General features: G+C 43.4%; 1 long non-coding RNA gene across 1 annotated transcript in view; it reads left to right on the forward strand.

Moving 5' to 3' along the window:
- LOC142475562 (uncharacterized) overlaps positions 1 to 27,190 on the forward strand; it is a 35,291-nt gene that overhangs the window by 3,841 nt on the left and 4,260 nt on the right. The window contains exons 3-18 of the long non-coding RNA XR_012791006.1: positions 364 to 459; positions 1,904 to 2,007; positions 3,239 to 3,349; positions 5,748 to 5,867; positions 6,888 to 6,983; positions 8,428 to 8,531; positions 9,754 to 9,864; positions 12,263 to 12,382; positions 13,403 to 13,498; positions 14,943 to 15,046; positions 16,279 to 16,389; positions 18,788 to 18,907; positions 19,928 to 20,023; positions 21,466 to 21,577; positions 25,153 to 25,272; positions 26,259 to 26,356. This is a non-coding gene — a long non-coding RNA (uncharacterized LOC142475562). The remainder of the gene's footprint in view (positions 1 to 363; positions 460 to 1,903; positions 2,008 to 3,238; positions 3,350 to 5,747; positions 5,868 to 6,887; positions 6,984 to 8,427; positions 8,532 to 9,753; positions 9,865 to 12,262; positions 12,383 to 13,402; positions 13,499 to 14,942; positions 15,047 to 16,278; positions 16,390 to 18,787; positions 18,908 to 19,927; positions 20,024 to 21,465; positions 21,578 to 25,152; positions 25,273 to 26,258; positions 26,357 to 27,190) is intronic.

Consider the following 27,190-nt stretch of genomic DNA (forward strand, 5'->3'; position numbering starts at 1 on the left):
CTATTATTATTTTACCGGCTGATCATCCATAATATTGCATTAAAACATAGAATATCACTTAATTTCCAAAAGATTCAGTGATGCTGATAATGCAGAATCTCACAACATTTCCCATCATAATGCCATAATGCACCAGAGGAAGAAATAATCCTTGCTATATCTGTACATTGTGTGACGTATTACCTCCATGACCATTGATAGCAAGTACATCTTCTGTATAGAGCGGCTGTGTTATGATGTAGTTATTGATCATCATTGACATAATCACAAGAATCTTATGCAAAGGGAAATTGTCCGCAGCGAAGTGAGAGTTCAGCCCCCAAACGTCTGTAATATTAATGCAATGTCTTACTTTTGTTGCAGTGAACACTGAAGAGATGGATCTACTACAACACTGCACAGGACGAGCTTACACTACAAGCAGCAAAATGATCTTGCAGTTGACAGTATGTTGTTCTGGTAATGTGCACAATTATTATTTATGGGCTACACACCACAGTGCTGGACATATTCTGTTAACTTCAACTCTACCCCTAACATGGAGATGTCTTCCTGGTGTTACTGATTCAGTACATCATATGCACAATGTGGCTATGATATGATGGATTGATTTAATGAACCCACCAACAACTGATGACATCTGCATCATCTTCTGTAAAGTGCAGCTACAGCATGATATTATCAGCATTTGGTGCGGTATAATCAGAGGTATCTATGTGCTTTTGTGCCTGGTTTAAGTCCTCCAGATTAACGCCCCTACACCTCCCACTCCACAGGCATACTTACTTATGCATACACTGTCATCTGGCATACCTACACACACCCCAGGGCCACTTCCTTCCCCTGATGTCAGGGAGAGGATGGGCATGCAGAGTGCAGTAAGTCTCCACATTACTCTGGCCAACAGTCTTGGCCTACCCCCAGCATCTGTCACCCACAACATCTGTTCCCTCCTTGTAAAGTGCTGAACTATCTCACCTGGGTCAGTGCTATAGCTGATCACAGTGCCCGATCATGATGTCACTGTGACAGGCAGCAGTGCAGATTGACCGGTCAATCAATGCAGTGCCGCAACATATGCACTAAATGAGATTTCCGTGCCCCCAGTCAGGTTACTCCCTGGGCAGCGACCCTGCTCACCCACTCCCCTAGTTCCACCTCTGATCACAATTATCTCTCTTGGAGAGTGTAGCAAATTGGAGTTGGGGGAATCTCACCTCTGCCATGCATGGTCACAATCTGGGCACAGGACCCAAATAGTGGGCAATGTGGCACTTCTTACAGTAGAGAATAAGTAACTATATTCTTTACTTGTGTATTAAGGACCTTATTTGCATTAAATTCAGTCCACATGGGACCAAGACTTTCTGGCTTACTGAACAAAGTGGAATTGTTTCGTAGAGGGTGGAGAATTGTATTTTATCTGAAATTACCCCCTCTGCACAAAATACAAACAATTATACCCATACAAGTACCTTGTGGAAGTTGTTGCCCTCTATCTTCCTGTGGTCTCTCCCTGTTTCTCACCGTGCCTCCTCCCATTTCCTTGCACCTCTGCGTCTCCGCATATATCCCTATACTCAGAGCCGGCTCCGGTCAGTGACATGGGATGCCCAAATATGAGCATACCCATATATGGGCATCCATGCCACTGACCGGAGCCCGCTCTGTTGCGGATATGGAGAGAGACTGGGAGATTTACATCCCCTTATAATTCATATGGTGCATAGTACCGGCACGTATTGTTTTACCGGTACTGTATACCTTCCTACTTTCACACTGGTACAGTATATGCTGCAGTGGGACTGAGAGGGATATATTGGTAACACATAGTCATTGTTGGGGGAACTCAATCCATTTTGAAAATAGTAATGCAATGTTTTTTACTTTTCTTTTTTTTCAGTAATGAAGAATGAAAAATTTCTGTTAAAATTGAATTGGAGGTGAACTGGATTCATCATCAACTCTGCACCAGTGTGAATTGATGTTCTTTAATGTTCTGATAAGGTACATGCAACATCTCTTCCTCAACCCCTGCACCACTCTCTGCCTCTTGCCTCTCTCTCTCCACCTCCCTGCTAAGCGTATTAACCCATCTAATGTAATCCACATTCCATGTCTCACTTTACTCTTCACTTCTCACGTGCCCTCTGGAATGTCTGCTCTCTGACTAACAAGGTCTATTTGTACATGACCTCTTCTGCTCTCATCATCCACCACTTCTCATTCCCCTCACCCCTGTCCTACTCGATACCTCAGCTTAATTGAACTCTCTCCTCTGACATCTACCCTTATCTCTAACCTCTCCTCACTTTCTGCTTAAACTAACTATCTTGTTAACTTTTACAATGCTATCATCTCCTCCTCCTCCCTCCTCCTCCTCCCTCCTCCATCATATATATGCCCCTTCTAGGCTCTGACACACTCATCCCTCTAAGGCCATGATTATCATGGGCACATGCTTGGTCATCCACAGTGTGTGCGAGCGATGCAGAGCCGCCTCGGACCTCAGTGCAGGGATTGCTGCATACCCCCAGCATCTGTCACCCACAAACAATACACACACTAATACTCCCCACAATACACACTATAATACCTCCTCAATACTAATCTCCCCAATAATATTATAGCTCCAAACACAATATACACAACACCCTTACACAAGATACACAATCTAGTACTCTCCTCTGCACCTCTACACACAATATAATACTCCCACACACACAATATACACACTACCCTCCTACCCCCATAAAATACAACCAATAATACACACACACTTTGTGGATGTTGGGACCAGCTCCCGGCATGCACCAGTGAAAGAGAGAGGCCCGCAGAAGCTCGGAAGAACTCCCTCCATCCGTGCCTTCCTCCGTTTCACATCTTCTCCCTGTCTCTCTCCCTCCCTTTCCTTGCATCTCCCTGCGTCTTTACGTATACCCAGTCAGTGACGGCTCTGGTCACGTGATGCCTTAATATGGGCTTATCCATATATGTTCATCCACGTCACTAATGTGATGCCCGCACTGTTGCGGAGCTGGTACTTACGACGGGCACTTATTGTTTTATCAGTACTGCGTACCTGACTCTACCGGCCTACTTTCAACACTAGTACAATATGTGCTTCACTACGAGTGAGTGGGGAATATTGGCATCACACAGTCACTGTTGAATATGCCATTCAATCCATTTTGAAAATAGTAATGCAATGTGGTTTTGTTTTGTTTGCTTTTTGCAGTAATAAAGAATGGAAAAGTTATATTAAAATTAAATTGGAGGGGGACTAGATTCAGCATTTCATCATGAACTCTGCACTTGTGAGAATTTAACTTCTTGAATACCCTGACAGGTACACGCAACATTAAGACTATAATCTGCTGTGCAAGCTTTCGTGCTATACCTCCCCCTCAGGTTTTGATTTATACATTTGCTCCCTCAATTCATGTCCTCTAATATTTGAAAGCTCTCTCCTAGCATTTTCTCTTTACCACAGAACGTCATCCCAATGTAACCTCTCTCTTGTTCTTTCTGCTTGCTGTTTCCTCACTCCTCTGTTAAACTTTTCTAATTTCTCTAACTTCCACACTCCTGCTTTTATCCACATGTTCTCCTCTTTCCTTCCCCTACCTTTGCATGTGTCTACACACTGCACCATTTGTACAGACCTCTATTGCAGCTATTTCTGCACTGCTCAATGAAAAGCACTCTTTAATATCCTATTCTCTGTGCCCCCTCTCTCTGCGCCCCCTCTTTTGGCGCCTCCTCTCTCTGCGCCCCCTCTCTCTGCGCCTATCTGTCTCATTCTCTCTACGTCCCTCTCTCTCTACATAGAGCTATCTCTGTCTCTCTCTACACCTATCTCTGTGTCTCCTTCTATGTTTGCTGATGTGTGGGATATCTCTTATAATCTTGAACCTGCTCATATACACATCGGGCCTCCCTGCCTCTGCCTCCCTGCTAAGAGTGTTAACCTATCTAATGTAATCCACATTCCTTTCCTTACTTTTCTCTTCCCTTCTCCTATGCCCTCTGGAATGTCCGTTCTCTGACTAACAAGGCTCTAGTTGTACATGACCTCTTCTGCTCTCATCATTCACAATCAGTCATTCCCCTCACCCCATCTTACCTGTCCCACTGATTTGCCTCTGCTTAATTAAACTCTCCTCTGACATCTACTCTAACCTCTCTGCTCTCTCTCTCTTTCCGCTTAAACTAACAATCTTATTAACTCTTACAATGCTATCCTCCTATCTATATGCCCCCTCTAGGCTCTGACACACTTGTCCCTCTAGCCCACACCCTTGGCTAAATTCCCAAACATGTTCATCACACTTCCACTCGCTGTTCTTAATGCCTATGAAGGAAATCACACAATTGATATTTGATTTTTCTACAGTAAAAATGTCTCCAGTCCTGTATAAAGCTGCTCTCTGGGGCCAAACCACACTACTTTTTTTTCACATTCATCAACACTCAAATTTAATTTACGCTGTCTTTTTTTCCCTGTATTTGACTCCCTCCACTAACCTTCTCCTCACACTTGCCATCCTTCCTTCACTTCTCCTCAAGCATTTGACTACTTCAGAGGCAAGGTGGATGCCACCCACAAGGAGATTCCTTCTGTCCCTTCCCCCTTCTCTCCTTCTACCTAATTCTCCTTCTGCATTTGACTCCTTTTCTTCTCTTACAGAGCTGGAAGCTAATCATCTTCTCTTCTCCCTCTACCACATGCCCTCTAGATCGTATCCCCTCACACCTTACTGCATCTCTTAGTCCCCACTCTCACCCACATCTTCAATTCCTCCCTATTCTCTGGCTCTTTACCCTCTTACTTTAAGCCTGTAGTGGTCACCCTTTTCTCAGAAACAACCTACACCCTATGTGCCTTACTAACTACCGCCCTGTATCCCTCCTGCTGTTTGTCTCCTAATTGCTAGAATGTCAACATTCTTAAATCACATTCCCTCCTGGATCCTTTACAACCTGCCTTTCGTACAGCTCGTTCTACAGACTGTGCTTAAAGCAAATTCCCAAGGTCACTTTTCCCTACTAATCCTACTTGATCTATCTGCTGCGTTTGATGCTCTCAATCACTCTCCTCCTTCATATTCTAAACTCTCTCTTGGTATCCGTAACACAGTTCTATCCTGGTTTTCATCATAACTTTCCTGTCACACATTCTCCATCTCTGTTGCTAACATGTCTTCGTCTTCTATTGATCTGTCTGTGGGTATACATCAGGGCTCTGTTCTGAGATCTCTCTTTCTCTCTACATACTATCATTTGGTGACCTCATCAACTCTTTGTGACAATCCTATAAATAACAAATACAAATATCAGGTCATGGGAATAAGTGATTTGGACATAAAAGTAACATTTCGGAAGTGTGGACAACTAATACATCTTGTAGATTGCCTTTACAGTGTGATGTCATTGATTCAGTAGATAGTGTGCAGACCAGGACTGCAGTACACTGTCACTCACATGGATGACTTGCGTGGTAGAAGCTCAAGAACAAGGATGTCAAACTCCAGTCCTCGAGGGCAGCAAACAGGCCAGGTTTTCAGGATATCCCTACTGAAAACCTGGCCTGTTTGGGACCCTCGAGGACTGGAGTTTGACATGCATGCTCTAGAAGGAGCACAGCTGTGGGTGGGAGGTGGATTTGCTTTGCATCAAATGGTTTGGAGCAAGGTTTATTGTATGTATTATCATAATAACAATGCAATGCTTAACTTTTATTTCAGGAGGGATGACTGCAGAACAGAAGTGAATATTGAAGCCATGTGTTCCTTTTCTTGCAAAAGAGAAAATTTGAAGGACAGTTGAAGAGAAGGAAAATTACTACACAGAGACAGATAAGCAATGTGTATATTTCTCATTTACCATTTAGTATTTGTCGTTTTATTGACTCCACACAATCCGGCTGCTACGGGTTTCACATTGAATATTTTCATCTCTACTCTACCCCTTCCTGTGATCTGAACCATGCAAGTTTTCGTTGATTCAATACATCATGAGTAGAGGGTGGCTACAGTATGAAGTAAAGACCCAAGGACCACATCTACTACCATTCATAACAAGAACATGTGCAGTAGCGCACAGCTGCAGTTCTATGTGATTGTTATGAAAGGTTGAGGTGGTTCAATTCTATGAATCTGGAGTGGGATGGATCCTGTTTGCATCATATGGTTTCATCTAGGCCAGTAGATTATATAACTTTCAGTACAGGTTACACATGGCATCAGTATTAGTGATTTAAAGAGGAGGAAAGCTTCAATGTGGAGTACAAAGCCAAGTAATGTTGAAGTTACTCCTTTTACCATTTACTTGGTCAGTCTGTACTGTCTACTCCCCACACAGCTGCTAAGGATCTTCCATTTTAAATACTTTCACCTCCTATTCTGCACTGCTTTGCTGCCCATTATTCAGAGATGCGTTCCAGTCATGTTTACCACTCTGAATCTCTCTGCAGTCATTGGTTCAGCACATCATGGGTAGAGCATGGCTACAGATACAGCAAGCTATTATTATTTTACCGGCTGATCATCCATAATATTGCATTAAAACATAGAATATCACTTAATTTCCAAAAGATTCAGTGATGCTGATAATGCAGAATCTCACAACATTTCCCATCATAATGCCATAATGCACCAGTGGGAGAAATAATCCTTGCTATATCTGTACATTGTGTGACGTATTACCTCCATGACCATTGAGAGCAAGTACATCTTCTGTATAGAGCGGCTGTGTTATGATGCAGTTATTGATCATCATTGACATAATCACAAGAATCTTATGCAAAGGGAAATTGTCCGCAGCGAAGTGAGATTTCAGCCCCCACACGTCTGTAATATTAATGCAATGTCTTACTTTTGTTGCAGTGAACACTGAAGAGACGGATCTACTACAACACTGTACAGGATGAGCATACGCTACAAGCAGCAAAATGATCTTGCAGTTGACAGTATGTTGTTCTGGTAATGTGCACAATTATTATTTATGGGCTACACACCACAGTGCTGGACATATTCTGTTAACTTCAACTCTACTCCTAACATGGAGATGTCTTCCTGGTGTTACTGATTCAGTACATCATATGCACAGTGTGGTTATGATATGATGGATTGATTTAATGAACCCACCAACCAATGATGACATCTGCATCATCTTCTGTAAAGTGCAGCTACAGCATGATATTATCAGCATTTGGTGCGGTATAATCAGAGGTATCTATGTGCTTTTGTGCCTGTTTTAAGTCCTCCAGCTTAACGCCCCTACACCTGCCACTACACAGGCATACTTACTTATGCATACACTGACATCTGGCATACCTACACACACCCCAGGGCCACTTCCTTCCCCTGATGTCAGGGAGAGGATGGGCATGCAGAGTGCAGTAAGTCTCCACGTTACTCTGGCCAACAGTCTTGGCCTACCTCCAGCATCTGTCACCCACAACATCTGTTCCCTCCTTGTAAAGTGCTGAACTATCTCACCTGGGTCAGTGCTATAGCTGATCACAGTGCCCGATCAGGATGTCACTGTGACAGGCAGCAGTGCAGATTGACCGGTCAATCAATGCAGTGCCGCAACATATGCACTAAATGAGATTTCCGTGCCCCCAGTCAGGTTACTCCCTGGGCAGTGACCCTGCTCACACCCTCCCCTAGTTCCACCTCTGATCACAATTATCTCTCTTGGAGAGTGTAGCAAATTGGAGTTGGGGGAATCTCACCTCTGCCATGCATGGTCACAATCTGGGCACAGGACCCAAATAGTGGGCAATGTGGCACTTCTTACAGTAGAGAATAAGTAACTTTATTCTTTACTTGTGTATTAAGGACCTTATTTGCATTAAATTCAGTCCACATGGGACCAAGACTTTCTGGCTTACTGAACAAAGTGGAATTGTTTCGTAGAGGGTGGAGAATTGTATTTTATCTGAAATTACCCCCTCTGCACAAAATACAAACAATTATACCCATACAAGTACCTTGTGGAAGTTGTTGCCCTCTATCTTCCTGTGGTCTCTCCCTGTTTCTCACCGTGCCTCCTCCCATTTCCTTGCACCTCTGCGTCTCCGCATATATCCCTATACTCAGAGCCGGCTCCGGTCAGTGACATGGGATGCCCAAATATGAGCATACCCATATATGGGCATCAATGCCACTGACCGGAGCCCGCTCTGTTGCGGATATGGAGAGAGACTGGGAGATTTACATCCCCTTATAATTCATATGGTGCATAGTACCGGCACGTATTGTTTTACCGGTACTGTGTACCTTCCTACTTTCACACTGGTACAGTATATGCTGCAGTGGGACTGAGAGGGATATATTGGTAACACATAGTCATTGTTGGGGGAATTCAATCCATTTTGAAAATAGTAATGAAATGTTTTTTACTTTTCTTTTTTTTCAGTAATGAAGAATGAAACATTTCTGTTAAAATTGAATTGGAGGTGAACTGGATTCATCATCAACTCTGCACCAGTGTGAATTGATGTTCTTTAATGTTCTGATAAGGTACATGCAACATCTCTTCCTCAACCCCTGCACCACTCTCTGCCTCTTGCCTCTCTCTCTCCACCTCCCTGCTAAGCGTATTAACCCATCTAATGTAATCCACATTCCATGTCTCACTTTACTCTTCACTTCTCACGTGCCCTCTGGAATGACTGCTCTCTGACTAACAAGGTCTATTTGTACATGACCTCTTCTGCTCTCATCATCCACCACCTCTCATTCCCCTCACCCCTGTCCTACTCGATACCTCAGCTTAATTGAACTCTCTCCTCTGACATCTACCCTTATCTCTAACCTCTCCTCACTTTCTGCTTAAACTAACTATCTTGTTAACTTTTACAATGCTATCATCTCCTCCCTCCTCCTCCCTCCTCCATCATATATATGCCCCTTCTAGGCTCTGACACACTCATCCCTCTAAGGCCATGATTATCATGGGCACATGCTTGGTCGTCCACAGTGCGTGCGAGCGATGCAGAGCCGCCTCGGACCTCAGTGCAGGGATTGCTGCATACCCCCAGCATCTGTCACCCACAAACAATACACACACTAATACTCCCCACAATACACACTATAATACCTCCTCAATACTAATCTCCCCAATAATATTATAGCTCCAAACACAATATACACAACACCCTTACACAAGATACACAATCTAGTACTCTCCTCTGCACCTCTACACACAATATAATACTCCCACACACACAATATACACACTACCCTCCTACCCCCATAAAATACAACCAATAATACAAACACACTTTGTGGATGTTGGGACCAGCTCCCGGCATGCACCAGTGAAAGAGAGAGGCCCGCAGAAGCTCGGAAGAACTCCCTCCATCCGTGCCTTCCTCCGTTTCACATCTTCTCCCTGTCTCTCTCCCTCCCTTTCCTTGCATCTCCCTGCGTCTTTACGTATACCCAGTCAGTGACGGCTCTGGTCACGTGATGCCTTAATATGGGCTTATCCATATATGTTCATCCACGTCACTAATGTGATGCCCGCACTGTTGCGGAGCTGGTACTTACGACGGGCACTTATTGTTTTATCAGTACTGCGTACCTGACTCTACCGGCCTACTTTCAACACTAGTACAATATGTGCTTCACTACGAGTGAGTGGGGAATATTGGCATCACACAGTCACTGTTGAATATGCCATTCAATCCATTTTGAAAATAGTAATGCAATGTGGTTTTGTTTTGTTTGCTTTTTGCAGTAATGAAGAATGGAAAAGTTATATTAAAATTAAATTGGAGGGGGACTAGATTCAGCATTTCATCATGAACTCTGCACTTGTGAGAATTTAACTTCTTGAATACCCTGACAGGTACACGCAACATTAAGACTATAATCTGCTGTGCAAGCTTTCGTGCTATACCTCCCCCTCAGGTTTTGATTTATACATTTGCTCCCTCAATTCATGTCCTCTAATATTTGAAAGCTCTCTCCTAGCATTTTCTCTTTACCACAGAACGTCATCCCAATGTAACCTCTCTCTTGTTCTTTCTGCTTGCTGTTTCCTCACTCCTCTGTTAAACTTTTCTAATTTCTCTAACTTCCACACTCCTGCTTTTATCCACATGTTCTCCTCTTTCCTTCCCCTACCTTTGCATGTGTCTACACACTGCACCATTTGTACAGACCTCTATTGCAGCTATTTCTGCACTGCTCAATGAAAAGCACTCTTTAATATCCTATTCTCTGTGCCCCCTCTCTCTGCGCCCCCTCTTTTGGCGCCTCCTCTCTCTGCGCCCCCTCTCTCTGCGCCTATCTGTCTCATTCTCTCTACGTCCCTCTCTCTCTACATAGAGCTATCTCTGTCTCTCTCTACACCTATCTCTGTGTCTCCTTCTATGTTTGCTGATGTGTGGGATATCTCTTATAATCTTGAACCTGCTCATATACACATCGGGCCTCCCTGCCTCTGCCTCCCTGCTAAGAGTGTTAACCTATCTAATGTAATCCACATTCCTTTCCTTACTTTTCTCTTCCCTTCTCCTATGCCATCTGGAATGTCCGTTCTCTGACTAACAAGGCTCTAGTTGTACATGACCTCTTCTGCTCTCATCATTCACAATCAGTCATTCCCCTCACCCCATCTTACCTGTCCCACTGATTTGCCTCTGCTTAATTAAACTCTCCTCTGACATCTACTCTAACCTCTCTGCTCTCTCTCTCTTTCCGCTTAAACTAACAATCTTATTAACTCTTACAATGCTATCCTCCTATCTATATGCCCCCTCTAGGCTCTGACACACTTGTCCCTCTAGCCCACACCCTTGGCTAAATTCCCAAACATGTTCATCACACTTCCACTCGCTGTTCTTAATGCCTATGAAGGAAATCACACAATTGATATTTGATTTTTCTACAGTAAAAATGTCTCCAGTCCTGTATAAAGCTGCTCTCTGGGGCCAAACCACACTACTTTTTTTTCACATTCATCAACACTCAAATTTAATTTACGCTGTCTTTTTTTCCCTGTATTTGACTCCCTCCACTAACCTTCTCCTCACACTTGCCATCCTTCCTTCACTTCTCCTCAAGCATTTGACTACTTCAGAGGCAAGGTGGATGCCACCCACAAGGAGATTCCTTCTGTCCCTTCCCCCTTCTCTCCTTCTACCTAATTCTCCTTCTGCATTTGACTCCTTTTCTTCTCTTACAGAGCTGGAAGCTAATCATCTTCTCTTCTCCCTCTACCACATGCCCTCTAGATCGTATCCCCTCACACCTTACTGCATCTCTTAGTCCCCACTCTCACCCACATCTTCAATTCCTCCCTATTCTCTGGCTCTTTACCCTCTTACTTTAAGCCTGTAGTGGTCACCCTTTTCTCAGAAACAACCTACACCCTATGTGCCTTACTAACTACCGCCCTGTATCCCTCCTGCTGTTTGTCTCCTAATTGCTAGAATGTCAACATTCTTAAATCACATTCCCTCCTGGATCCTTTACAACCTGCCTTTCGTACAGCTCGTTCTACAGACTGTGCTTAAAGCAAATTCCCAAGGTCACTTTTCCCTACTAATCCTACTTGATCTATCTGCTGCGTTTGATGCTCTCAATCACTCTCCTCCTTCATATTCTAAACTCTCTCTTGGTATCCGTAACACAGTTCTATCCTGGTTTTCATCATAACTTTCCTGTCACACATTCTCCATCTCTGTTGCTAACATGTCTTCGTCTTCTATTGATCTGTCTGTGGGTATACATCAGGGCTCTGTTCTGAGATCTCTCTTTCTCTCTACATACTATCATTTGGTGACCTCATCAACTCTTTGTGACAATCCTATAAATAACAAATACAAATATCAGGTCATGGGAATAAGTGATTTGGACATAAAAGTAACATTTCGGAAGTGTGGACAACTAATACATCTTGTAGATTGCCTTTACAGTGTGATGTCATTGATTCAGTAGATTGTGTGCAGACCAGGACTGCAGTACAGTGTCACTCACATGGATGACTTGCGTGGTAGAAGCTCAAGAACAAGGATGTCAAACTCCAGTCCTCGAGGGCAGCAAACAGGCCAGGTTTTCAGGATATCCCTACTGAAAACCTGGCCTGTTTGGGACCCTCGAGGACTGGAGTTTGACATGCATGCTCTAGAAGGAGCACAGCTGTGGGTGGGAGGTGGATTTGCTTTGCATCAAATGGTTTGGAGCAAGGTTTATTGTATGTATTATCATAATAACAATGCAATGCTTAACTTTTATTTCAGGAGGGATGACTGCAGAACAGAAGTGAATATTGAAGCCATGTGTTCCTTTTCTTGCAAAAGAGAAAATTTGAAGGACAGTTGAAGAGAAGGAAAATTACTACACAGAGACAGATAAGCAATGTGTATATTTCTCATTTACCATTTAGTATTTGTCGTTTTATTGACTCCACACAATCCGGCTGCTACGGGTTTCACATTGAATATTTTCATCTCTACTCTACCCCTTCCTGTGATCTGAACCATGCAAGTTTTCGTTGATTCAATACATCATGAGTAGAGGGTGGCTACAGTATGAAGTAAAGACCCAAGGACCACATCTACTACCATTCATAACAAGAACATGTGCAGTAGCGCACAGCTGCAGTTCTATGTGATTGTTATGAAAGGTTGAGGTGGTTCAATTCTATGAATCTGGAGTGGGATGGATCCTGTTTGCATCATATGGTTTCATCTAGGCCAGTAGATTATATAACTTTCAGTACAGGTTACACATGGCATCAGTATTAGTGATTTAAAGAGGAGGAAAGCTTCAATGTGGAGTACAAAGCCAAGTAATGTTGAAGTTACTCCTTTTACCATTTACTTGGTCAGTCTGTACTGTCTACTCCCCACACAGCTGCTAAGGATCTTCCATTTTAAATACTTTCACCTCCTATTCTGCACTGCTTTGCTGCCCATTATTCAGAGATGCGTTCCAGTCATGTTTACCACTCTGAATCTCTCTGCAGTCATTGGTTCAGCACATCATGGGTAGAGCATGGCTACAGATACAGCAAGCTATTATTATTTTACCGGCTGATCATCCATAATATTGCATTAAAACATAGAATATCACTTAATTTCCAAAAGATTCAGTGATGCTGATAATGCAGAATCTCACAACATTTCCCATCATAATGCCATAATGCACCAGTGGGAGAAATAATCCTTGCTATATCTGTACATTGTGTGACGTATTACCTCCATGACCATTGAGAGCAAGTACATCTTCTGTATAGAGCGGCTGTGTTATGATGCAGTTATTGATCATCATTGACATAATCACAAGAATCTTATGCAAAGGGAAATTGTCCGCAGCGAAGTGAGATTTCAGCCCCCACACGTCTGTAATATTAATGCAATGTCTTACTTTTGTTGCAGTGAACACTGAAGAGACGGATCTACTACAACACTGTACAGGATGAGCATACGCTACAAGCAGCAAAATGATCTTGCAGTTGACAGTATGTTGTTCTGGTAATGTGCACAATTATTATTTATGGGCTACACACCACAGTGCTGGACATATTCTGTTAACTTCAACTCTACTCCTAACATGGAGATGTCTTCCTGGTGTTACTGATTCAGTACATCATATGCACAGTGTGGTTATGATATGATGGATTGATTTAATGAACCCACCAACCAATGATGACATCTGCATCATCTTCTGTAAAGTGCAGCTACAGCATGATATTATCAGCATTTGGTGCGGTATAATCAGAGGTATCTATGTGCTTTTGTGCCTGTTTTAAGTCCTCCAGCTTAACGCCCCTACACCTCCCACTACACAGGCATACTTACTTATGCATACACTGACATCTGGCATACCTACACACACCCCAGGGCCACTTCCTTCCCCTGATGTCAGGGAGAGGATGGGCATGCAGAGTGCAGTAAGTCTCCACGTTACTCTGGCCAACAGTCTTGGCCTACCTCCAGCATCTGTCACCCACAACATCTGTTCCCTCCTTGTAAAGTGCTGAACTATCTCACCTGGGTCAGTGCTATAGCTGATCACAGTGCCCGATCAGGATGTCACTGTGACAGGCAGCAGTGCAGATTGACCGGTCAATCAATGCAGTGCCGCAACATATGCACTAAATGAGATTTCCGTGCCCCCAGTCAGGTTACTCCCTGGGCAGTGACCCTGCTCACACCCTCCCCTAGTTCCACCTCTGATCACAATTATCTCTCTTGGAGAGTGTAGCAAATTGGAGTTGGGGGAATCTCACCTCTGCCATGCATGGTCACAATCTGGGCACAGGACCCAAATAGTGGGCAATGTGGCACTTCTTACAGTAGAGAATAAGTAACTTTATTCTTTACTTGTGTATTAAGGACCTTATTTGCATTAAATTCAGTCCACATGGGACCAAGACTTTCTGGCTTACTGAACAAAGTGGAATTGTTTCGTAGAGGGTGGAGAATTGTATTTTATCTGAAATTACCCCCTCTGCACAAAATACAAACAATTATACCCATACAAGTACCTTGTGGAAGTTGTTGCCCTCTATCTTCCTGTGGTCTCTCCCTGTTTCTCACCGTGCCTCCTCCCATTTCCTTGCACCTCTGCGTCTCCGCATATATCCCTATACTCAGAGCCGGCTCCGGTCAGTGACATGGGATGCCCAAATATGAGCATACCCATATATGGGCATCCATGCCACTGACCGGAGCCCGCTCTGTTGCGGATATGGAGAGAGACTGGGAGATTTACATCCCCTTATAATTCATATGGTGCATAGTACCGGCACGTATTGTTTTACCGGTACTGTGTACCTTCCTACTTTCACACTGGTACAGTATATGCTGCAGTGGGACTGAGAGGGATATATTGGTAACACATAGTCATTGTTGGGGGAATTCAATCCATTTTGAAAATAGTAATGAAATGTTTTTTACTTTTCTTTTTTTTCAGTAATGAAGAATGAAACATTTCTGTTAAAATTGAATTGGAGGTGAACTGGATTCATCATCAACTCTGCACCAGTGTGAATTGATGTTCTTTAATGTTCTGATAAGGTACATGCAACATCTCTTCTTCAACCCCTGCACCACTCTCTGCCTCTTGCCTCTCTCTCTCCACCTCCCTGCTAAGCGTATTAACCCATCTAATGTAATCCACATTCCATGTCTCACTTTACTCTTCACTTCTCACGTGCCCTCTGGAATGACTGCTCTCTGACTAACAAGGTCTATTTGTACATGACCTCTTCTGCTCTCATCCACCACCTCTCATTCCCCTCACCCCTGTCCTACTCGATACCTCAGCTTAATTGAACTCTCTCCTCTGACATCTACCCTTATCTCTAACCTCTCCTCACTTTCTGCTTAAACTAACTATCTTGTTAACTTTTACAATGCTATCATCTCCTCCTCCCTCCTCCTCCTTCCTCCTCCCTCCTCCATTATATATATACCCCTTCTAGGCTCTGACACACTCATCCCTCTAAGGCCATGATTATCATGGGCACATGCTTGGTCGTCCACAGTGCGTGCGAGCGATGCAGAGCCGCCTCGGACCTCAGTGCAGGGATTGCTGCATACCCCCAGCATCTGTCACCCACAAACAATACACACACTAATACTCCCCACAATACACACTATAATACCTCCTCAATACTAATCTCCCCAATAATATTATAGCTCCAAACACAATATACACAACACCCTTACACAAGATACACAATCTAGTACTCTCCTCTGCACCTCTACACACAATATAATACTCCCACACACACAATATACACACTACCCTCCTACCCCCATAAAATACAACCACTAATACACACACACTTTGTGGATGTTGGGACCAGCTCCCGGCATGCACCAGTGAAAGAGAGAGGCCCGCAGAAGCTCGGAAGAACTCCCCCCATCCGTGCCTTCCTCCGTTTCACATCTTCTCCCTGTCTCTCTCCCTCCCTTTCCTTGCATCTCCCTGCGTCTTTACGTATACCCAGTCAGTGACGGCTCTGGTCACGTGATGCCTTAATATGGGCTTATCCATATATGTTCATCCACGTCACTAATGTGATGCCCGCACTGTTGCGGAGCTGGTACTTACGACGGGCACTTATTGTTTTATCAGTACTGCGTACCTGACTCTACCGGCCTACTTTCAACACTAGTACAATATGTGCTTCACTACGAGTGAGTGGGGAATATTGGCATCACACAGTCACTGTTGAATATGCCATTCAATCCATTTTGAAAATAGTAATGCAATGTGGTTTTGTTTTGTTTGCTTTTTGCAGTAATGAAGAATGGAAAAGTTATATTAAAATTAAATTGGAGGGGGACTAGATTCAGCATTTCATCATGAACTCTGCACTTGTGAGAATTTAACTTCTTGAATACCCTGACAGGTACACGCAACATTAAGACTATAATCTGCTGTGCAAGCTTTCGTGCTATACCTCCCCCTCAGGTTTTGATTTATACATTTGCTCCCTCAATTCATGTCCTCTAATATTTGAAAGCTCTCTCCTAGCATTTTCTCTTTACCACAGAACGTCATCCCAATGTAACCTCTCTCTTGTTCTTTCTGCTTGCTGTTTCCTCACTCCTCTGTTAAACTTTTCTAATTTCTCTAACTTCCACACTCCTGCTTTTATCCACATGTTCTCCCCTTTCCTTCCCCTACCTTTGCATGTGTCTACACACTGCACCATTTGTACAGACCTCTATTGCAGCTATTTCTGCACTGCTCAATGAAAAGCACTCTTTAATATCCTATTCTCTGTGCCCCCTCTCTCTGCGCCCCCTCTTTTGGCGCCTCCTCTCTCTGCGCCCCCTCTCTCTGCGCCTATCTGTCTCATTCTCTCTACGTCCCTCTCTCTCTACATAGAGCTATCTCTGTCTCTCTCTACACCTATCTCTGTGTCTCCTTCTATGTTTGCTGATGTGTGGGATATCTCTTATAATCTTGAACCTGCTCATATACACATCGGGCCTCCCTGCCTCTGCCTCCCTGCTAAGAGTGTTAACCTATCTAATGTAATCCACATTCCTTTCCTTACTTTTCTCTTCCCTTCTCCTATGCCATCTGGAATGTCCGTTCTCTGACTAACAAGGCTCTAGTTGTACATGACCTCTTCTGCTCTCATCATTCACAATCAGTCATTCCCCTCACCCCATCTTACCTGTCCCACTGATTTGCCTCTGCTTAATTAAACTCTCCTCTGACATCTACTCTAACCTCTCTGCTCTCTCTCTCTTTCCGCTTAAACTAACAATCTTATTAACTCTTACAATGCTATCCTCCTATCTATATGCCCCCTCTAGGCTCTGACACACTTGTCCCTCTAGCCCACACCCTTGGCTAAATTCCCAAACATGTTCATCACACTTCCACTCGCTGTTCTTAATGCCTATGAAGGAAATCACACAATTGATATTTGATTTTTCTACAGTAAAAATGTCTCCAGTCCTGTATAAAGCTGCTCTCTGGGGCCAAACCACACTACTTTTTTTTCACATTCATCAACACTCAAATTTAATTTACGCTGTCTTTTTTTCCCTGTATTTGACTCCCTCCACTAACCTTCTCCTCACACTTGCCATCCTTCCTTCACTTCTCCTCAAGCATTTGACTACTTCAGAGGCAAGGTGGATGCCACCCACAAGGAGATTCCTTCTGTCCCTTCCCCCTTCTCTCCTTCTACCTAATTCTCCTTCTGCATTTGACTCCTTTTCTTCTCTTACAGAGCTGGAAGCTAATCATCTTCTCTTCTCCCTCTACCACATGCCCTCTAGATCGTATCCCCTCACACCTTACTGCATCTCTTAGTCCCCACTCTCACCCACATCTTCAATTCCTCCCTATTCTCTGGCTCTTTACCCTCTTACTTTAAGCCTGTAGTGGTCACCCTTTTCTCAGAAACAACCTACACCCTATGTGCCTTACTAACTACCGCCCTGTATCCCTCCTGCTGTTTGTCTCCTAATTGCTAGAATGTCAACATTCTTAAATCACATTCCCTCCTGGATCCTTTACAACCTGCCTTTCGTACAGCTCGTTCTACAGACTGTGCTTAAAGCAAATTCCCAAGGTCACTTTTCCCTACTAATCCTACTTGATCTATCTGCTGCGTTTGATGCTCTCAATCACTCTCCTCCTTCATATTCTAAACTCTCTCTTGGTATCCGTAACACAGTTCTATCCTGGTTTTCATCATAACTTTCCTGTCACACATTCTCCATCTCTGTTGCTAACATGTCTTCGTCTTCTATTGATCTGTCTGTGGGTATACATCAGGGCTCTGTTCTGAGATCTCTCTTTCTCTCTACATACTATCATTTGGTGACCTCATCAACTCTTTGTGACAATCCTATAAATAACAAATACAAATATCAGGTCATGGGAATAAGTGATTTGGACATAAAAGTAACATTTCGGAAGTGTGGACAACTAATACATCTTGTAGATTGCCTTTACAGTGTGATGTCATTGATTCAGTAGATTGTGTGCAGACCAGGACTGCAGTACAGTGTCACTCACATGGATGACTTGCGTGGTAGAAGCTCAAGAACAAGGATGTCAAACTCCAGTCCTCGAGGGCAGCAAACAGGCCAGGTTTTCAGGATATCCCTACTGAAAACCTGGCCTGTTTGGGACCCTCGAGGACTGGAGTTTGACATGCATGCTCTAGAAGGAGCACAGCTGTGGGTGGGAGGTGGATTTGCTTTGCATCAAATGGTTTGGAGCAAGGTTTATTGTATGTATTATCATAATAACAATGCAATGCTTAACTTTTATTTCAGGAGGGATGACTGCAGAACAGAAGTGAATATTGAAGCCATGTGTTCCTTTTCTTGCAAAAGAGAAAATTTGAAGGACAGTTGAAGAGAAGGAAAATTACTACACAGAGACAGATAAGCAATGTGTATATTTCTCATTTACCATTTAGTATTTGTCGTTTTATTGACTCCACACAATCCGGCTGCTACGGGTTTCACATTGAATATTTTCATCTCTACTCTACCCCTTCCTGTGATCTGAACCATGCAAGTTTTCGTTGATTCAATACATCATGAGTAGAGGGTGGCTACAGTATGAAGTAAAGACCCAAGGACCACATCTACTACCATTCATAACAAGAACATGTGCAGTAGCGCACAGCTGCAGTTCTATGTGATTGTTATGAAAGGTTGAGGTGGTTCAATTCTATGAATCTGGAGTGGGATGGATCCTGTTTGCATCATATGGTTTCATCTAGGCCAGTAGATTATATAACTTTCAGTACAGGTTACACATGGCATCAGTATTAGTGATTTAAAGAGGAGGAAAGCTTCAATGTGGAGTACAAAGCCAAGTAATGTTGAAGTTACTCCTTTTACCATTTACTTGGTCAGTCTGTACTGTCTACTCCCCACACAGCTGCTAAGGATCTTCCATTTTAAATACTTTCACCTCCTATTCTGCACTGCTTTGCTGCCCATTATTCAGAGATGCGTTCCAGTCATGTTTACCACTCTGAATCTCTCTGCAGTCATTGGTTCAGCACATCATGGGTAGAGCATGGCTACAGATACAGCAAGCTATTATTATTTTACCGGCTGATCATCCATAATATTGCATTAAAACATAGAATATCACTTAATTTCCAAAAGATTCAGTGATGCTGATAATGCAGAATCTCACAACATTTCCCATCATAATGCCATAATGCACCAGTGGGAGAAATAATCCTTGCTATATCTGTACATTGTGTGACGTATTACCTCCATGACCATTGAGAGCAAGTACATCTTCTGTATAGAGCGGCTGTGTTATGATGCAGTTATTGATCATCATTGACATAATCACAAGAATCTTATGCAAAGGGAAATTGTCCGCAGCGAAGTGAGATTTCAGCCCCCACACGTCTGTAATATTAATGCAATGTCTTACTTTTGTTGCAGTGAACACTGAAGAGACGGATCTACTACAACACTGTACAGGATGAGCATACGCTACAAGCAGCAAAATGATCTTGCAGTTGACAGTATGTTGTTCTGGTAATGTGCACAATTATTATTTATGGGCTACACACCACAGTGCTGGACATATTCTGTTAACTTCAACTCTACTCCTAACATGGAGATGTCTTCCTGGTGTTACTGATTCAGTACATCATATGCACAGTGTGGTTATGATATGATGGATTGATTTAATGAACCCACCAACCAATGATGACATCTGCATCATCTTCTGTAAAGTGCAGCTACAGCATGATATTATCAGCATTTGGTGCGGTATAATCAGAGGTATCTATGTGCTTTTGTGCCTGTTTTAAGTCCTCCAGCTTAACGCCCCTACACCTCCCACTACACAGGCATACTTACTTATGCATACACTGACATCTGGCATACCTACACACACCCCAGGGCCACTTCCTTCCCCTGATGTCAGGGAGAGGATGGGCATGCAGAGTGCAGTAAGTCTCCACGTTACTCTGGCCAACAGTCTTGGCCTACCTCCAGCATCTGTCACCCACAACATCTGTTCCCTCCTTGTAAAGTGCTGAACTATCTCACCTGGGTCAGTGCTATAGCTGATCACAGTGCCCGATCAGGATGTCACTGTGACAGGCAGCAGTGCAGATTGACCGGTCAATCAATGCAGTGCCGCAACATATGCACTAAATGAGATTTCCGTGCCCCCAGTCAGGTTACTCCCTGGGCAGTGACCCTGCTCACACCCTCCCCTAGTTCCACCTCTGATCACAATTATCTCTCTTGGAGAGTGTAGCAAATTGGAGTTGGGGGAATCTCACCTCTGCCATGCATGGTCACAATCTGGGCACAGGACCCAAATAGTGGGCAATGTGGCACTTCTTACAGTAGAGAATAAGTAACTTTATTCTTTACTTGTGTATTAAGGACCTTATTTGCATTAAATTCAGTCCACATGGGACCAAGACTTTCTGGCTTACTGAACAAAGTGGAATTGTTTCGTAGAGGGTGGAGAATTGTATTTTATCTGAAATTACCCCCTCTGCACAAAATACAAACAATTATACCCATACAAGTACCTTGTGGAAGTTGTTGCCCTCTATCTTCCTGTGGTCTCTCCCTGTTTCTCACCGTGCCTCCTCCCATTTCCTTGCACCTCTGCGTCTCCGCATATATCCCTATACTCAGAGCCGGCTCCGGTCAGTGACATGGGATGCCCAAATATGAGCATACCCATATATGGGCATCCATGCCACTGACCGGAGCCCGCTCTGTTGCGGATATGGAGAGAGACTGGGAGATTTACATCCCCTTATAATTCATATGGTGCATAGTACCGGCACGTATTGTTTTACCGGTACTGTGTACCTTCTTACTTTCACACTGGTACAGTATGTGCTGCAGTGGGACTGAGAGGGATATATTGGTAACACATAGTCATTGGTGGGGGAATTCAATCCATTTTGAAAATAGTAATGCATTGTTTTTTACTTTTTTTTTTGCAGTAATGAAGAATGAAAAAGTTCTGTTAAAATTGAATTGGACGTGAACTGGATTCAGCATTTCATCATCAACTCTGCACCAGTGTGAATTGACGTTCTTTAATGTTCTGACAAGGTACATGCAACATCTCTTCCTCTACCCCTACACCACCCTCTGCCTCTTGCCTCTCTCTCCACCTCCCTGCTAAGCGTATTAACCCATCTTATGTAATCCACATTCCTTGTCTCACTTTACTCTTCCCTTCTCACGTGCCCTCTGGAATGTCCACCACTTCTCATTCCCCTCACCCCTGTCCTACTCGATACCTCAGCTTAATTGAACTCTCTCCTCTGACATCTACCCTTATCTCTAACCTCTCCTCACTTTCTGCTTAAACTAACTATCTTGTTAACTCTTACAATGCTATCATCTCCTCCTCCCTCCTCCTCCATCATCTATATGCCCCTTCTAGGCTCTGACACACTCATCCCTCTAAGGCCGTGATTATCATGGGCACACGCTTGGTCGTCCACAGTGCGTGCGAGCGATGCAGGGCCTCCCCGTCGCCTCGGACCTCAGTGCAGGGATTGCTGGAGCGACAGGCATGCGCTAACTTTGCCTTCTGTTGCGTGCTTACTATAGACGCAGCCTAACCCATGCATTGGTTTAATTCACAAGCACGCTCTCATCACACTTCATCACATCACACTGCTGCTCTTAACACCTATGGAGGAAATCTCACAGTCTGATTTTCTACACTAAACCTTTGTCCTGTTCTGTAAAACTCTGCTCCTTTTTTTAAGGTCAAACACTACTTTTTCCTCACTCATCAACACTCCAATTTCATTCACACTGTCTTCTATGTATTTGAGTCCCACCACTGACTTTCTCCTCCCACTTAACATCCATCCTTTATTTCTCCTCAAGCCTTTGCTCACTTGAGGCAAGGTGGATGCCATCCACAAGTAGATTCGTTCTCTCCCTTCCCCCTCTCTCTTTTTCTATCTAGATCTCATTGCACTCTTGACTCCTTTTCTCCTGTCACAAAGCTGGAACCTGATCTTCTCTTCTCCCTCTACCACATGCCCTCTCAATCCTATATTCTCACTCTCACCCACATCTTCAATTCCTCCATATCCTTTGGCTCTTTCAACTCTTCCTTTTAAGCATGCAGTGGTCACCCCTATTCTCAAAAATAACCTTGACCTTGTGTGAATTTCTAACTATCGCCCTGTATCCGTCCTACCATTTGCCTCCTAATTGCTAGAACGTCTTGTGATCTCCCGTTTGATCAACATTCTTAAATCACATGCTCCTCTGGGCCCTTCACAATCTGCCTTTCCCAATGTAACCAATTATGTACATAAAGAAAATTCCCAAGGTCCATTTTACTTACTAATCCTGCTTGATCTCTCTTCTGCTTTTGATACTGTCAATCACTCTTCTCATTCATATTCTAAACTCTTTCTTCGTATCCGCAGCAAACTTATATCCTGGTTTTCATCATACTTCTCCATCACACATTCTCCATCTCTGTTGCTAACGTGTCTTTGTCTCCTGTTGTTTTGTCTGTTGGTATACCTCAGGACTCTGTTCTGGGACCTCTCTCACTACATACTATCACTAGTTGACCTTATCAACTATTTTGGCCCTTGATATCATCTCTATGCAGATGATACACACACCTATCCACCCTACCGTCACTCCTGCAATTTAGTTCCTAGTTTCGGGTCGCCTCCTGGCTATATCCTCCATGGATGACACTCTTCTGCCTTAAACCTAATGTCTAAAACTGAGCTCCTCATATTTCCCCCTAAATCTGGCCTAATATCACCTTTCTCCATCGCAGTAAACAGTACTACCATCATCCTGTCATGAAAGCACATTGCCTAGGAGTAACATTTGACTCTTCCCTTTCCATCTTCATTCACGACACTGGCTAAAGTTTGTCGATTCTTTCTCTGTAATATTTCCAAGATTTGCCCTTTTCTCTGTCAATCTACTGCTAAAACGCCAATGCATGCCCTTATCGTATGGGTTAACATACTGCTAACAGGGCTCCCTGCTTCACAACTTTCTCATTTGCAATCTATCCAAAACTCTGCTGCTTGAATAATTTCCCTTTCTCCCACAACAGTATCTGCTCATCTCCTCCTCCTCCTTAAATCCCTCTCCTTGCTTCCCATCAAGTTTCAGATCACCTACAAAGTTCTCCTCCTTACCTTTTTGTTAAGGTTCTCTATTAGTGGTGTACCGAGTACCCGGCGTTACCCAACACATTTCCAGCTACCCGGACATTACTCGAAACCGGCCACTGAGAAGTGGACTTGGCCGGGTAATACCCGGCGTCGGGTAATGTCAGGGCAGCTGGAAATAATCTTTTATACTTACCTTTCCTAAGACATCTAGGATCAGCAGCAGCAGTCCTCTGATGTTGGCAGCATCAGAGGTGTCTTCACCTGGCGGGGGGAGCTGCAGGAATCACTTCCACAGCACCGAAGCAGGTAAGCTGTGTCTGTGAGCCTGCAGCTCCCCCGCCGGCTGAAGACACCACAGATGCTGCCACCGTCACAGGACTGCTGCTGATCCTAGATGTCACCGCCACCCGGAAGGTAAGTGCCAAACCGTGTACCCGACCGGGTAGAACCTTTCATTTTGGCCGGGTACCCGTTACCCATTTTTTTATAGTTGAGGACCCAGTCCAACACTATTCTCTATTCATCTGCTCCTTCCTACATATCATCTTTGGTCTCGTTATGCCCTTCCTCGTCTCCTAAGCTCTACTAATAACTGTCTCCATTATACTTCTTACACCTCTACTGCGCACTCGCTCTCTTGCCTGAAACCCTTTCCCATCAATTTACCTGTGAAACTCACACACACTCAGTATATGCCAACATACCCTCTTCCACCCACATTTAAGATCAACCTTAAAATTCACAACTTAAATGAAGCATTTCAATAGCTTTTACTCGTTGCTACTGTCACTCATTCAGTCACTAACTATTGTTCCCAAGAAGTGCTTTATACTACAAGTACCCACCATTAAGGACAAGCATTGTCATCTACTGCACTTGTTCCCCCACCTGTTGTCTCTCTGTAAGTCTCCTTACATTTCTCTTAGATTGTAAACTACCCAGGACAGGGATTTACTTTCCTATTGTCTGTTTTTGTTTGTTGAACTTATTGTATAATAATTTCCTGTACTTTTTGGTCTCTCTTGTAAAGCGCTGAGTACACAATGGGTGGTATATAAATAGAGATATTTGCAGAGTCTAAAGACAAGGCACACGTGTATAGGTAGCTACAGTTTATCCGGGACCGTATGCATCCTTGAAGTGCCTGTCCCAGTTATTTTCTATTGATTGCAATGTAGGAGTGTCTGTCCTGTCTTATTTTTTTTATTATTATTATTATTATTATTATTATTATATATACAAAGATATATACAAAGATTGTTTCCTGTCGTTAGCATGACATTGTGTGACACAGTGTGATGTCATTGATTCAGTAGATTGTGTGCAGACCGGGACTGCAGTACAGTTTCACTGACATGAATAACTTGTGTGGTAGAAGCTCTAGAAGGAGCACAGCTGTGGGAGGGAGGTGGATTTGCTTTGTATCACATGGTTTGGAGCAAGGTTCATTGTATGTATCGTCAATAATAATTATAATAATAATAATGCAATGCTTAACTTTTTTATTTCAAGAGGAAAGACTGCAGAACAGAAGTGAATATTGAAGCCATGTGTTCATTTTCTTGCAAAATAGAAAATTGAAGGACAGTTGAAGAGGAGGAAAATGACTACACAGAGACAGATAAGCAATGTGTATATTTCTCATTTAGTATTTGTCGTTTTATTGACTCCAAAAAATCCGGCTGCTAAGGGTTTCGCATTGGACATATTCACCTCTACTCCACCCCTTCCTGTGATCTGTACCATGCAGATTTTTGTTGATTCAATACATCATGAATAGAGTGTGGCTACAGTATGAAGTACTGACCCAAGGACCACATCTACTACCATTCATAACAAGAACATGTGCAGTAGCGCACTGCTGCAGTTCTATGTTATTGCTATGAAAGGTTGAGGTGGTGCAATCATATGAATCTTGAGTGGGAGGGATCCTGTTTGCATCATTTAATTTGATCTAGGCCAGTAGAGTATATAACTCTCAGTACAGGTTACATATGGCATCAGTATTAGTGATTTAAAGAACAGAAAAACAGGAGTGGAGAACAAAACCAAGTAATGTTGAAGTTACTACTTTTTACTATTTACTTGGTCAGTCTGTACTGTCTACTCCCCACACAGCTGCTAAGGGTTTCCATTTGAGATACATTCACCTTCTACTCTGCACTACTGTGCTACCCTCTATTCAGAGATGAGTTCAAGTCATGTTTACCACTCTAAATCGCTCTGCAGTCATTGATTCAGCACATCATGGGTAGAGCATGGCTATAGATACAGCAAGCTTTATTTTACCCTAATATTGCATTAAAAAATAGAATATCACTCAGTTTCCTACAGATTTACTGATGCTGATAATGCAGAATCTCACCCTCCCATCATAATACACCAGAGGAAGAAATAATCCTTGCTATATATGTACATTGTGTGACATATTGCCTCCATGACCATTGATGGCAAATACATATTCTGTATAGAGCAGCTGTGTTATGATGTAGTTGTTATTGATCATCATTGAGATATAATCACAAGAATCTTATGCAAAGGGAAACTGTCATTAGCATAGTGGGATTTCAGCCCCCAAACTTCTGTAATATTAATGCAATGTCTTACTTTTATTGCAGTGAACACCGAAGAGACGGATCTACTACAACACTGCACAGGACAAGAGTATACACTACAAGCAGCAAAATGATCATGCAGTTGACAATATGTTGTTCTGGTAATGTGCACAATTATTATGTATGGGCTCCACACCACAGTGCTGGACATATTTTGTTAACTTCAACACTACCCCTACCATGGAGATGTCTTCCTGTGATTGGTGTTACTGATTCAGTACATCATATGCACAGTGTGGCTATTATATGATGGATTGATTTAATGAACCCACCAAACACTGATGACATCTGTATCATCTTCTGTAAAGTGCATCTACAGCAGGATATTATCAGCATTTGGGGTGATATAATCAGAGGCATCTATGTGCTTTTGTGCTGGGTAAAGTCCTCCAGCTGAACCGCCCCCCGCCCCCCACCCCCCTACACCTCCTGCACACAGGCAAACTTACTTACACACACAGCACACTTACTTATGCACACTGACACTTGGCATACCTACACACACACACCCCACAGCCACTGGCATGCATGCAGAGTCCTGGGCATGCAGGATGGGCATGCAGAGTACAGAATATCTCCACCTTGCTCTGGCCCGTACTCTTGGCCTACCCCCAGCATCTGTCACCCACAACCTCTGTTCCCTCCCTGTAAATTGCTGCACTAACACACCTTGGTCAGCGCTGCAACCGATCACAGCACCGGATCATGTCACTGTGATAGGAAGCAGAGCTAATTGACCGGTCAATCAATGCCACGTGGCAACATACGCACCAAAAGAGATTTCCATGCCCCCTGACAGGCTACTCCCTGGGCAGTGACCCTGCTCATCTTCCACCTCTGATCACAATATTCTCTCTTGGAGAGTGTAGCAAATTGGAGTTGGGGGAATTTCACCTCTGCAGTACATGTAGAGTCCTGTATGCAGAGTACAGAAA

This window comes from Ascaphus truei, unplaced genomic scaffold (assembly GCF_040206685.1).
Source record: "Ascaphus truei isolate aAscTru1 unplaced genomic scaffold, aAscTru1.hap1 HAP1_SCAFFOLD_1269, whole genome shotgun sequence".
NCBI lineage: Eukaryota > Metazoa > Chordata > Amphibia > Anura > Ascaphidae > Ascaphus > Ascaphus truei.